Below are 11,037 nucleotides of genomic sequence, written 5' to 3'. Positions count from 1 at the left end.
ATCAGCAAATGTGTGGACGACAGCATGCCAAAGAAAGCAGTACGTGCGTTCCCCAACCGGAAACCATGGCTCAATCGTGAGATTGACTCCCTACTGAAGGACAGATCTGAGACGTTCAAGGCAGCCGACCCTGACCTACACAAGAAATCCAGGTACGACCTCCGCAAAGCCATCCGAGATGCCAAGAGAGAATATCAAACCAAGCTAGAGTCACAGACAGACTCTCGGCGGTTGTGGCAAGGACTAAACAACATAACGGGCTACAAAGCGAAGCCGAACAGTATCTCTGGCAGCAGCGCACCCTTCCCCGATGAACTCAATGCATTCTATGCTCGGTTTGAGCACATGATAGCGAGGCTAGGAATAGGGAGAGAGTGCAGCTGAACACGTGGCTGCAGGAATGGTGTAGGAGTGAGGGCTTCAGGTATTTGGATAATTGGAGCGCATTCTGGGGAAGGTGGGACCTGAACAAGCAGGACGGGTTGCATCTGAACCAGAGGGGCACCAATATCCTGGGAGGGAGGTTTTCTAGTACTCTTCTGGAGGGTTTAAACTAATTTGGCAGGGGAATGGGAACCGGATTTGTAGTCCAGCAATTAAGGTAGCCGATATTCACGATGCCAAAGCGTGTAGTGAGGCAGTGGGGATGGGAACACTGACAAAGGAGAGTACTTGCAGGCATGGAGATGGGTTGAAGTCTGTATACTTCAACGCAATAAGCATCAGGAATAAGGTGGGTGAACTTAAGGCATGGATCGGTACTTGGGACTACGATGTGGTGGCCATCACGGAAACTTGGATAGAAGAGGGGCAGAAATGGTTGTTGGAGGTCCCTGGTTATAGATGTTTCAATAAGATTAGGGAGGGTGGTAAAAGAGGTGGGGGGTGGCATTGTTAATTAGAGATAGTATAACAGCTGTAGAAAGGCAGTTCGAGGAGTATCTGCCTACTGAGGTAGTATGGGTTGAAGTCAGAAATAGGAAAGGAGCAGTCAGCTTGTTAGGAGTTTTCTATAGGCCCCCCAATAGTAGCAGAGATGTGGAGGAACAGATTGGGAACAGAATTTGGAAAGGTGCAGAAGTCACAGGGTAGTAGTCATGGGTGACTTTAACTTCCCAAACATTGAGTAGAAACTCTTTAGATCAAATAGTTTGGATGGGGTGGTGTTTGTGCAGTGTGTCCAGGACGCTTTTCTAACACAGTATGTAGATTGTCCGACCAGAGGAGAGGCAATATTGGAATTGGTACTTGGTAATGAACCAGGGCAAGTGATAGATTTGTTAGTGGGGGAGCATTTTGGAGATAGTGACCACAATTCTGTGACTTTCATTTTAGTAATGGAGATGGATAGGTGCGTGCAACAGGGCATGGTTTACAATTGGGGGAAGGGTAAATACGATGTTGTCAGACAAGAATTGAAGTGCATAAGTTGGGAACATAGTCTGTCAGGGAAGGACACAAGTGAAATGTGGAACTTGTTCAAGGAACAGGTACTACGTGTCCTTGTCATGTATGTCCCTGTCAGGCAGGGAAGAGATGGTAGAGTGAGGGAACCATGGTTGACAAGAGAGGTTGAATGTCTTGTTAAGAGGAAAAAGGAGACTTATGTAAGGCTGAGGAAACAAGGTTCAGACAGGGCGTTGGAGGGATACAAGATAGCCAGGAGGGAACTGAAGAAAGGGATTAGAAGAGTTAAGAGAGGGCATGAACACTCTTTGGCGGGTAGGATCAAGGAAAACCCCAAGGCCTTTTACACATATGTGAGAAATATGAGAATGACTAGTGTGAGGGTAGGTCCGATCAAGGACAGTAGCGGGAGATTGTGTATTGAGTCTGAAGAGATAGGAGAGGTCTTGAACGAGTACTTTTCTTCTGTATTTACAAATGAGAGGGGCCATATTGTTGGAGAGGACAGTGTGAAACAGACTGGTAAGCTCGAGGAAATACTTGTTGGGAAGGAAGATAGGCTTCTGCAGAAAGTAAGGAGGCATGGGATAGTGGGGAATTTGGCCAGATGGATAACAAACTGGCTAACCGATAGAAGTCAGAGAGTGGTGGTGGATGGCAAATATTCAGCCTGGATTCCAGTTACCAGTGGCGTACCGCAGGGATCAGTTCTGGGTCCTCTGCTGTTTGTGATTTTCATTAATGACTTGGATGAGGGAGTTGAAGGGTGGGTCAGTAAATTTGCACACAATACGAAGATTGGTGGAGTTGTGGATAGTGAGGAGGGCTGTTGTCGGCTGCAAAGAGACATAGATAGGATGCAGAGCTGGGCTGAGAAGTGGCAGATGGAGTTTAACCATGAAAAGTGTGAGGTTGTCCATTTTGGAAGGACAAATATGAATGCAGAATACAGGGTTAACGGTAGAGTTCTTGGCAATGTGGAGGAGCAGAGAGATCTTGGGGTCTATGTTCATACATCTTTGAAAGTTGCCACTCAAGTGGATAGAGCTGTGAGAAGGCCGATGGTGTGCTAGCGTTCATTAACAGAGGGATTGAATTTAAGAGCCGTGAGGTGATGATGCAGCTGTACAAAACTTTGGTAAGGCCACATTTGGAGTATCGTGTACAGTTCTGGTCGCCTCATTTTAGGAAGGATGTGGAAGCTTTGGAAAAGGTGCAAAGGAGATTTACCAGGATGTTGCCTGGAATGGAAAGTAGGTCTTACGAGGAAAGGTTGAGGGTGCTAGGCCTTTTCTCATTAGAACGGAGAAGGATGAGGGGTGACTTGATAGAGGTTTATAAGATGATCAGGGGAATAGATAGAGTAGACAGTCAGAGACTTTTCCCCCGGGTGGAACAAACCATTACGAGGGGACATAAATTTAAGGTGAATGGTGGAAGATATACGGGGGATGTCTGAGGTAGGTTCTTTACCCAGAGAGTAGTGGGGGCATGGAATGCACTGCCTGTGGAAGTAGTTGAGTCGGAAACATTAGGGACCTTCAAGCAGCTATTGGATAGGTACATGGATTACGGTAATATGATATAGTGGTGATTTAATTGTTCTTAAGGGCAGCACGGTAGCATTGTGGATAGCACAATTGCTTCACAGCTCCAGGGTCCCAGGTTCGATTCCGGCTTGGGTCACTGTCTGTGCGGAGTCTGCACATCCTCCCCGTGTGTGCGTGGGTTTCCTCCGGGTGCTCCGGTTTCCTCCCACAGTCCAAAGATGTGCAGGTTAGTTAGATTGGCCATGATAAATTGCCCTTAGTGTCCAAAATTGCCCTGAGTGTTGGGTGGAGGTGTTGACCTTGGGTAGGGTGCTCTTTCCAAGAGCCGGTGCAGACTCAGTGGGCCGAATGGCCTCCTTCTGCACTGTAAATTCAATGATAATCTATGATTAATCTAGGACAATGGTTCGGCACAACATCGTGGGCCGAAGAGCCTGTTCTGTGCTGTATTTTTCTATGTTCTATGTCACCAACAATCCGCTGTCGAGTGCCCCAGCAGCCCATAATTCACCCATACCCACCATCACAGCTTCCGAAGTCAGACTGGCCTTCCTGAAAGTGAACCCTCGGAAGGCGACAGGCCCGGATGGGATCCCTGGTCGTGCACTCAGAGCGTGCGCGGACCAGCTGGCAGAGGTATTCGCGGACATCTTTAACCTGTCCCTACTCCACTCCGAGGTCCCCACCTGCTTCAAGAAGACCACCATCATACCGGTACCAAAGAAGAACCAGGCTATGTGCCTCAATGACGACCGACCAGTGGCCCTGACTTCAGTCGTAATGAAGTGCTTCGAGAGGTTGATCATGAAGCGCATCACCTCCATACTCCCAGGATGCCTTGATCCACTGCAATTCGCAACATTTCCCTGGCCCTACACTCATCCCTAGAGCATCTCGAAAACAAGGACTCCTACATTAGGCTGCTATTTATTGACTACAGCTCTGCCTTCAACAGCATAATCCCAGCCAAGCTCATATCCAAGCAAAACCTAGGACTTGGTTTCCCACTTTGCAACTGGATCCTCGATCTTCTGACCAACAGACCACAATCAGTAAGAATGAACAACAACACCTCCTCCACAATAGTCCTCAACACCGGGGCCCTGCAAGGCTGCGTACTTAGCCCCCTACTCTACTCCCTGTACACACACGACTGCGTGGCAAAACTTGGTTCCAACTCCATTTACACGTTTGCTGATGATACGACCATAGTGGGCCGGATCTCGAATAACGACAAGTCCGAATACAGGAGGGAGGTAGAGAATCTAGTGGAGTGGTGTAGCGACAACAATCTCTCCCTCAATGCCAGCAAAACTAAAGAGTTGGTAATTGACTTCAGGAAGCAAAGTACTGTACACACCCCTGTCAGCATCAACGGGGCCGAGGTGGAAATGGTTAGCAGTTTCAAATTCCTAGGGGTGCACATCTCCAAAAATCTGTCCTGTTCCACTCACGTCGACGCTACCACCAAGAAAGCACAACAGCGCCTATACTTCCTCAGGAAACTAAGGAAATTCGGCATGTCCACATTAACTCTTCCCAACTTTTACAGATGCACCATAGAAAGCATCCTATCAGGCTGCATCACAGCCTGGTATGGCAACTGCTCAGCCCAGGACCGCAAGAAACTTCAGAGAGTCGTGAACACCGCCCAGTCCATCACACGAACCTGCCTCCCATCCATTGACTCCATCTACACCTCCCGCTGCCTGGGGAAAGCAGGCAGCATAATCAAAGATCCCTCCCACCCGGCTTACTCACTCTTCCAACTTCTTCCATCGGGCAGGAGATAGAGAAGTCTGAGAACATGCACGAACAGACTCAAAAACAGCTTCTTTCCCACTGTCACCAGACTCCTAAATGACCCTCTTATGGACTGACCTCATTAACACTATACCCTGTATGCTTCATCCGATGCCAGTGCTTATGTAGTTACATTGTATATGTTGTGTTGCCCTATTATGTATTTTCTTTTATTCCCTTTTCTTCTCATGTACTTAATGATCTGTTGAGCTGCTCGCAGAAAAATACTTTTCACTGTACCTCGGTACACGTGACAATAAACAAATCCAATCCAATCCAATCCTTTGGGCAGGAGTCACACGTTGTCGAACGGAGCAGTGTACCATTAGTATATCGCACAGCGGGTTGTCATCGTGGGACCTTGCATGGCGGCTGGGAGTGGTAGGATGGAATGTCCGTGCCAATGGCCAGGCTCCCTAGTCAGTGAACCTGGAGGCGATTAAAGGTCCCATGCATGTTGGCCCAAACGCACATGTTGTGCGGCCTCTGGTGCCTGCCCCGGGCCCATGTCCTGACACATGTCCTGATCATCCATGCCCTTCCCCGCATTTTCGTCATTGGACGAGACCTGGCTTTCATCCAACTCCTCCAGCACATTGCCCCTTTGCTGTGCGATGTTGTGGAGGATGCAGCAGGCCATCACGATGTGGGAAACTCACCGAGTGCTATACTGGAGGGCCCCTCCAGAGAGGTCCAGGCACCTGAACTGCATCTTCAGGAGAAGGAAGAACCGCTCAATCTTTGATTTGATTTTGATTTGATTTATTCTTGTCACATGTATTAGTATACAGTGAAAAGTGTTGTTTCTTGCATGCTATACAGGCAACGCATACCGTACATAGGGAAGGAAGGAGCGATGACAGAATGTAATGTTAGGGTGTAGAGAAAAGATCAACTTAATACGAGGTAGGTCCATTCAAAAGCCTGATGGCAGCAGGGAAGAAGCTGTTCCTGAGTCGGTTGGTATGTGACCTCAAACTTTTGTGTCTTTTTCAAGACAGAAGAAGGTGGAAGAGAGTATGTCCAGGATGCATGGGGTCCTTAATTATGCTGGTTGCCTTTCCGAGGCAGCGGGTATTATAGATAGAGTCAATGGATGGGAAGCTGGTTTGCGCGATGGACTAGGCTACATTCACAACCTTTTGTAGTTTCCTGCGGTCTTGGGCAAAGCAGGAACCATACCAAGCTGTGATACAACCAGAAAGAATGCTTTCAATGGTGTATCTGCCCCTGGTTGCTGCATGGGTTCGGTGTCGTTGTAGCGGGTCTCCATGTCGGTCTGGGGCCTCCAGATAGGCGTTATCAGCCATGATTGCAGGGGATAACTCCTATCGCCAAGGAGCCAACCCCTCATTCTGGGGGGTGCCTCAAAGAGGTCAGGAACCGTTGAGTGTGCCAGAGTGAAGGCATCGTGCACATTGCCCGGGCATCAGGAACAGACATGCTTGAGGTGCATCTGATTGTCACACACCAGCTGCACGTTCATCAAGTGGAAACCCCTTTTGGTTTGTGAAGACCAGCTGTCATGGGCCGGTGCTCGTAGGGCGACATGCATCCTGTCGATCACCCCCTGAACCCGGGGCATTGCGGCGATAGCGACAGACTCCGCTGCCCGAGCATCCTGGTGGGCTCGGTCCACATTGAATTTGATATATTGAAAATCGCTTATTGTCACAAATAGGCTTCAAATGAAGTTACTGTGAAAAGCCCCTAGTCGCCACATTCCGGCACCTGTTCGGGGAGGCTGGTATGAGAATTGAACCGAGCTGCTGGCCTGCCTTGATCTGCTTTGAAAGCCAGCTATTTAGCTCAGTGTGCTAAACCAGCCCCTAATATTGTGCCTATATTATTTCTTATGACCGCGTGGGACCATGCGTAACCCACGGCAGCCGGACTGGCCAAAAACAGATGGCTGCTCGGCCCATCGTGGCCCGGAGAATTGCCGGGGGGCTGCTGCCAACGGCCTCCAACCGGCATGGCATGAATCCCGCCCCCGCCCGAAAGACCCTGCAGGGAGTCGGAGAATCCCGTCCTAGATCTCTGCTGAATTCAAAGCAGATCACAAGCCTCGAGTCTCGGATCTAAGATATATGGAGATGGAAAGAGACGCAGGGGAACAAGAGATAGGGGAACATCAGGCTGGATCAAAGGGTGAGAGGAGTCCATCCATGTCCTGTCTGCTTACGTGGCTGCATCAGGCGAGTGCCTGGCTGTCTCCTTGGTGAGGTTGGCAGCAGCCATGGAAGCCGACCTCCAGCAGTATGCACACTGGCTGCCACATAAGCGTTGGACCTACAAGTTATTGTTCCAGGCATTGGTTCAGTGCAACAGTGGCTAAGCGAGAGGGAGATATAATACCTCAACCACCCCCCAAGTGCACCACCTCCTCAAGGAGTGAAGATGGAAGACTGTCAGATGTACCCCAATTGCTTCACCCTAAGGACACTCCAAGAGTTTCCTGCTGCTCCACATCACCTCTACCAGTGACCCCATCACCTCCAGCAGGTCAGGATAAGGAGGTTGCACCTCTACCTGCACGGGAAATCTTTGCAGGTTTGGTCCCTTGGTAGACCTTGGGTCAGAAGATGCCCACCAAAGTATTAAGTCTATAGGGCATAGCAGTCAGAGGTTTCCCCCATCTCAACTATAAATGTCAGCATGCACTAAGATGTAGTGGTTGGATGAAAAAGATTAAGTATTAAAGGCGCACAGGTGCCATACATGGTAAAACTTTTGGACATTTAGAAATATATATGTTCACTTTGACTGTTTGGAACTCTCATGGATTTAATTTTGCTGCCAGCTGCATCAATGTCTGAAGGCATTTCAGGCTCTGGAATGTTGACCCCATCAGAGTCTGATTGGGAGGGGCTGGTTTAGCAGTGGGCTAAATAGCTGGCATGTAAAGTAGACCAAGGCCAGCAGCGCGGGTTCAATTCCCGTATCAGCCTCCCCGAACAAGCACCGGAATGTGGCGACTAGGGGCTTTTCACAGTAACTTCATTTGAAGCCTACTTGTGACAATAAGCGATTTTCATTTAATTTCATTTCAAGAAATTCAGTCCTCTCACATTGTGAACATTGTGATGACTGAATAAATTTACATGTGCATGATCAAGCACCAGCTGTGGTGATATGCATATGCATAGCAATGCACATAGTTGTCCACATAACCTCCAATCAGCAGGTGGCAATAGAGATCCACCATGTGACTCCAGAGATTTGGCAGTTGGTAGTAAGTCGTACAAGAGGCTAGTCGCACCAGGAGAATTCACTGCACTAATTTACTTGTTACAGTTTCTATCATAGTTCCTTAGTTATTTTTCCACATGTTCATCTTGTCAATAAACTATCTTACTAGTCAAAGAACTAGATGTTCTTTGTGCATCTGTACTAAGGCCACAACACAGAACATAACATGGTACCAAGAGTGTGGAACAATTGAAGATAACTTTGGAGATGATGGGACGAAACAGGCCGAACAAAGAAAAAAGAAAATTCTTCCAACTACCTGGTAAACTACGGCCAACTGGAACTCGACACATGGAAAGACTGTGAAGTTAGAGATGGAAGGTCTGAAGGCACCTCACCAGCTTCAAGTCACCGATAATGTAGAAGAGAATAGGTGTGTTTCTAAGCAGCAATTCAACCTCTATGTTGCAGCCCTTGGCCTGCAGACATAGCCTGACATGAGGCTTATTGCGTTGCTGCTCAGAGTAGCAGGTCCTCCACCAATCAAAAGTTATAATACCTTTGTGTTCGACAACGAATCAGAAAGCAAAAGTTTTGACGACATAATACAGTACTTTGATCAACATTGCTCCCCGAAGAAAAAGAAAACATTTGAACATTATATCGTGCATACGTGTACGCAGAAGGCAGGCGAATCGTTCGATAGTTTTCGAACCGACTTGCAGTACAAGGCACAGGCGTGCAATTTTAGTACTTTAAAGTCGTCGATGATCCGCAATCAGTTTTCGGGATATCAAATGAGGTGGTACCGAGAGGCTATTAAGAGCAGAAGAGCTGCAGTTAGAAAACGCCAAGTGAAGAAGTCTTACTTACCAGTTGCAGCAATAGTGATGGCGATGCTGGTACCATAGAAGAGAGATGGACAATCCCATTGATGCTAAAAGGCACATTGATCAAATGCCAGCTCGGCACGGGAGCGAGAGCCAACTTTCTCAGTTTGTCTGTTTTGAACGGCCAGCGAGTGAAACTGAAAGTCGTCAATCAAACAAGACTGAAAGGCTACAATGGGAATGAGATTGCGACGTTGGGAGCATGTGAGCTCGAAGCATGAGCACACAACATAAGTCACATCATACCATTTTCCACTGTGGACACAGAACCCGAGTCCGTCATAGGCACTGAACCTAGTCAAGCTCCTGTACATTCCCGATCATTGCAGCTGGCAACGAGATGAAATAAGAGCAAAAGTCAAGGTGGAGGAAGATAAACCAGATGAAGTGATGGAGGAGCCAAAAGGAATTTCAGAATTCTGGTTGACAGTCTTCAAAAATGTGGATGGGCTCAGTGACATGATACAGAAGCATGATGAGCCTATCTTAAAGAATCTACAAGATAGGTAACATTTTCAGATCTTGGACAGCCTATCAGTTTTACTCTGGAGTTTAAGTTTGGGCCAAATGAGTATTTCACGAATGAAGCAGTGTCAAAAACATACCAGCTGGAGCCACAGCCTGATGAGTCAGACTTTTTCTTCTTTGAAATCACGGGCTGCACAGGGTTCCAGGTCGACTGGAAGAAAGCAAAAACATCACATTGAAAACCATTGAACCGAAGCAGAAGTATAAGGGTTGAGGCACTGGTAGAACAGTTACGAACACTGTACCAAAGGACTCTTTCTTTAATTTTTTTAGTCCTCCTGAAGTTCCAGAGCATGGGGAGCTGGATGAAAGTTCTGCAGCCAGACTCGCTGCTGACTTATAAATTGGTAACTTCTTGCATGAACACATAATTCCATGAGCAGTGTTATACTTCACAGAAGAAGCTAGTGATTACGACGATGATTGCGATTACGATGATAACGATGATGATGATTACGATGATACTCATTACAATGATGATGATGAGTATGATAATGATGATTACGATGTGGAAAGTGAAGACTCAGCTGATGAGCCAAAAGAGGAAGGCTATGAAAGTTTATGTAGTCTATTTGGCATTGCTGACGAGGTGATAACAAGTAGCACCCAATCTGTGCCAGACAACAATGAGTGTGAAAACTCTAAGATGGAGTGTGCAGAGGCTGAAAGTGAGATTGCAATAACAGACAAATTAGCTGAGAGCCTATCAACTGCAAACAGCCAACCTGTTACTGAAGACATAATTCCCATTTTGGAGAAATTGGCTCCAGATAAGTATGATGAATTACCCTATGCCTACTGAATGCTTCCTGCAGTGGATTCCCAGTACTCGAGGCCAGTCCATCAAAAAACTTAAAGAAGAACAGATGGATACACCTTTGTGCAATTCTCCAACAAAAGAATTGGTTCGGTATAGCAGATAATTGAGGCAAAACCATAAAATAAAGAAGTAATGCCGAATGTTGAGGACATTGACCCAGTGAAGATAATGGAATGCAAGAGTGAGCAGATCATTCCTGAAGTCACAAAATTGCAACTGCGAAAACATCCAAATGTATCAGAGAATCATCGAATCATAGAATTTACAGTGCAGAAGGAGGCCATTCGGCCCATTGAGTCTGCACTGGCCCTTGGAAAGAGCACCCTACCTAAGCCCACACCCCCACCCTATCCCCGTAACCCCACCCAACCGTTTTGGACACGAAGGGCAATTTAACATGACCAATCCACCTAACCTGCACATCTTTGAACTGTGGGAGGAAACCGGAGCACCCGGAGGAAACCCACGCAGACACGGGGAGAACGTGCAGACTCCACACAGACAGTGACCCAAGCCGGGAATCGAACCTGGGACCCTGGACCCTGAAACAACTGTGCTAACCACTGTGCTACTGTGCCCCCCCCCCATAACAAGCACCATAGAGCAACCAATACTCCTCAACCCGGCAAAGGCTCCAGAATCAGCTATTGTGGCAGAAGAGCCAGAAACAGCTTTCACGGCAGACGCTCCAGAGACAGCGAGTGTCGCTGAAGATCCAGGGACAACTATTACAATAGCAGACCCAGAAACAACTACTACAGCTGATAATCCAAAAACAGCTATTGCAGCAAAGGATCCAGAAGCAGCAATTACAGCAAGGGATCCAGAAATAGCTAATCCCTTGGTC

General features: G+C 47.5%; 1 pseudogene; it reads left to right on the top strand.

The window, feature by feature from the left end:
• Positions 1-8,886: 8,886 nt before the first annotated feature.
• On the top strand, positions 8,887-10,172 carry LOC140413852 (nucleosome assembly protein 1-like 1-A; annotated as a pseudogene).
• The last annotated feature ends 865 nt before the right edge of the window (positions 10,173-11,037 follow it).

This window comes from Scyliorhinus torazame, chromosome 1 (genome assembly GCF_047496885.1).
Source record: "Scyliorhinus torazame isolate Kashiwa2021f chromosome 1, sScyTor2.1, whole genome shotgun sequence".
Taxonomy (NCBI): domain Eukaryota; kingdom Metazoa; phylum Chordata; class Chondrichthyes; order Carcharhiniformes; family Scyliorhinidae; genus Scyliorhinus; species Scyliorhinus torazame.
The sequence above is the reverse complement of the archived record's forward strand: the minus strand, read 5'-3'. Positions and strand labels throughout refer to the sequence as shown.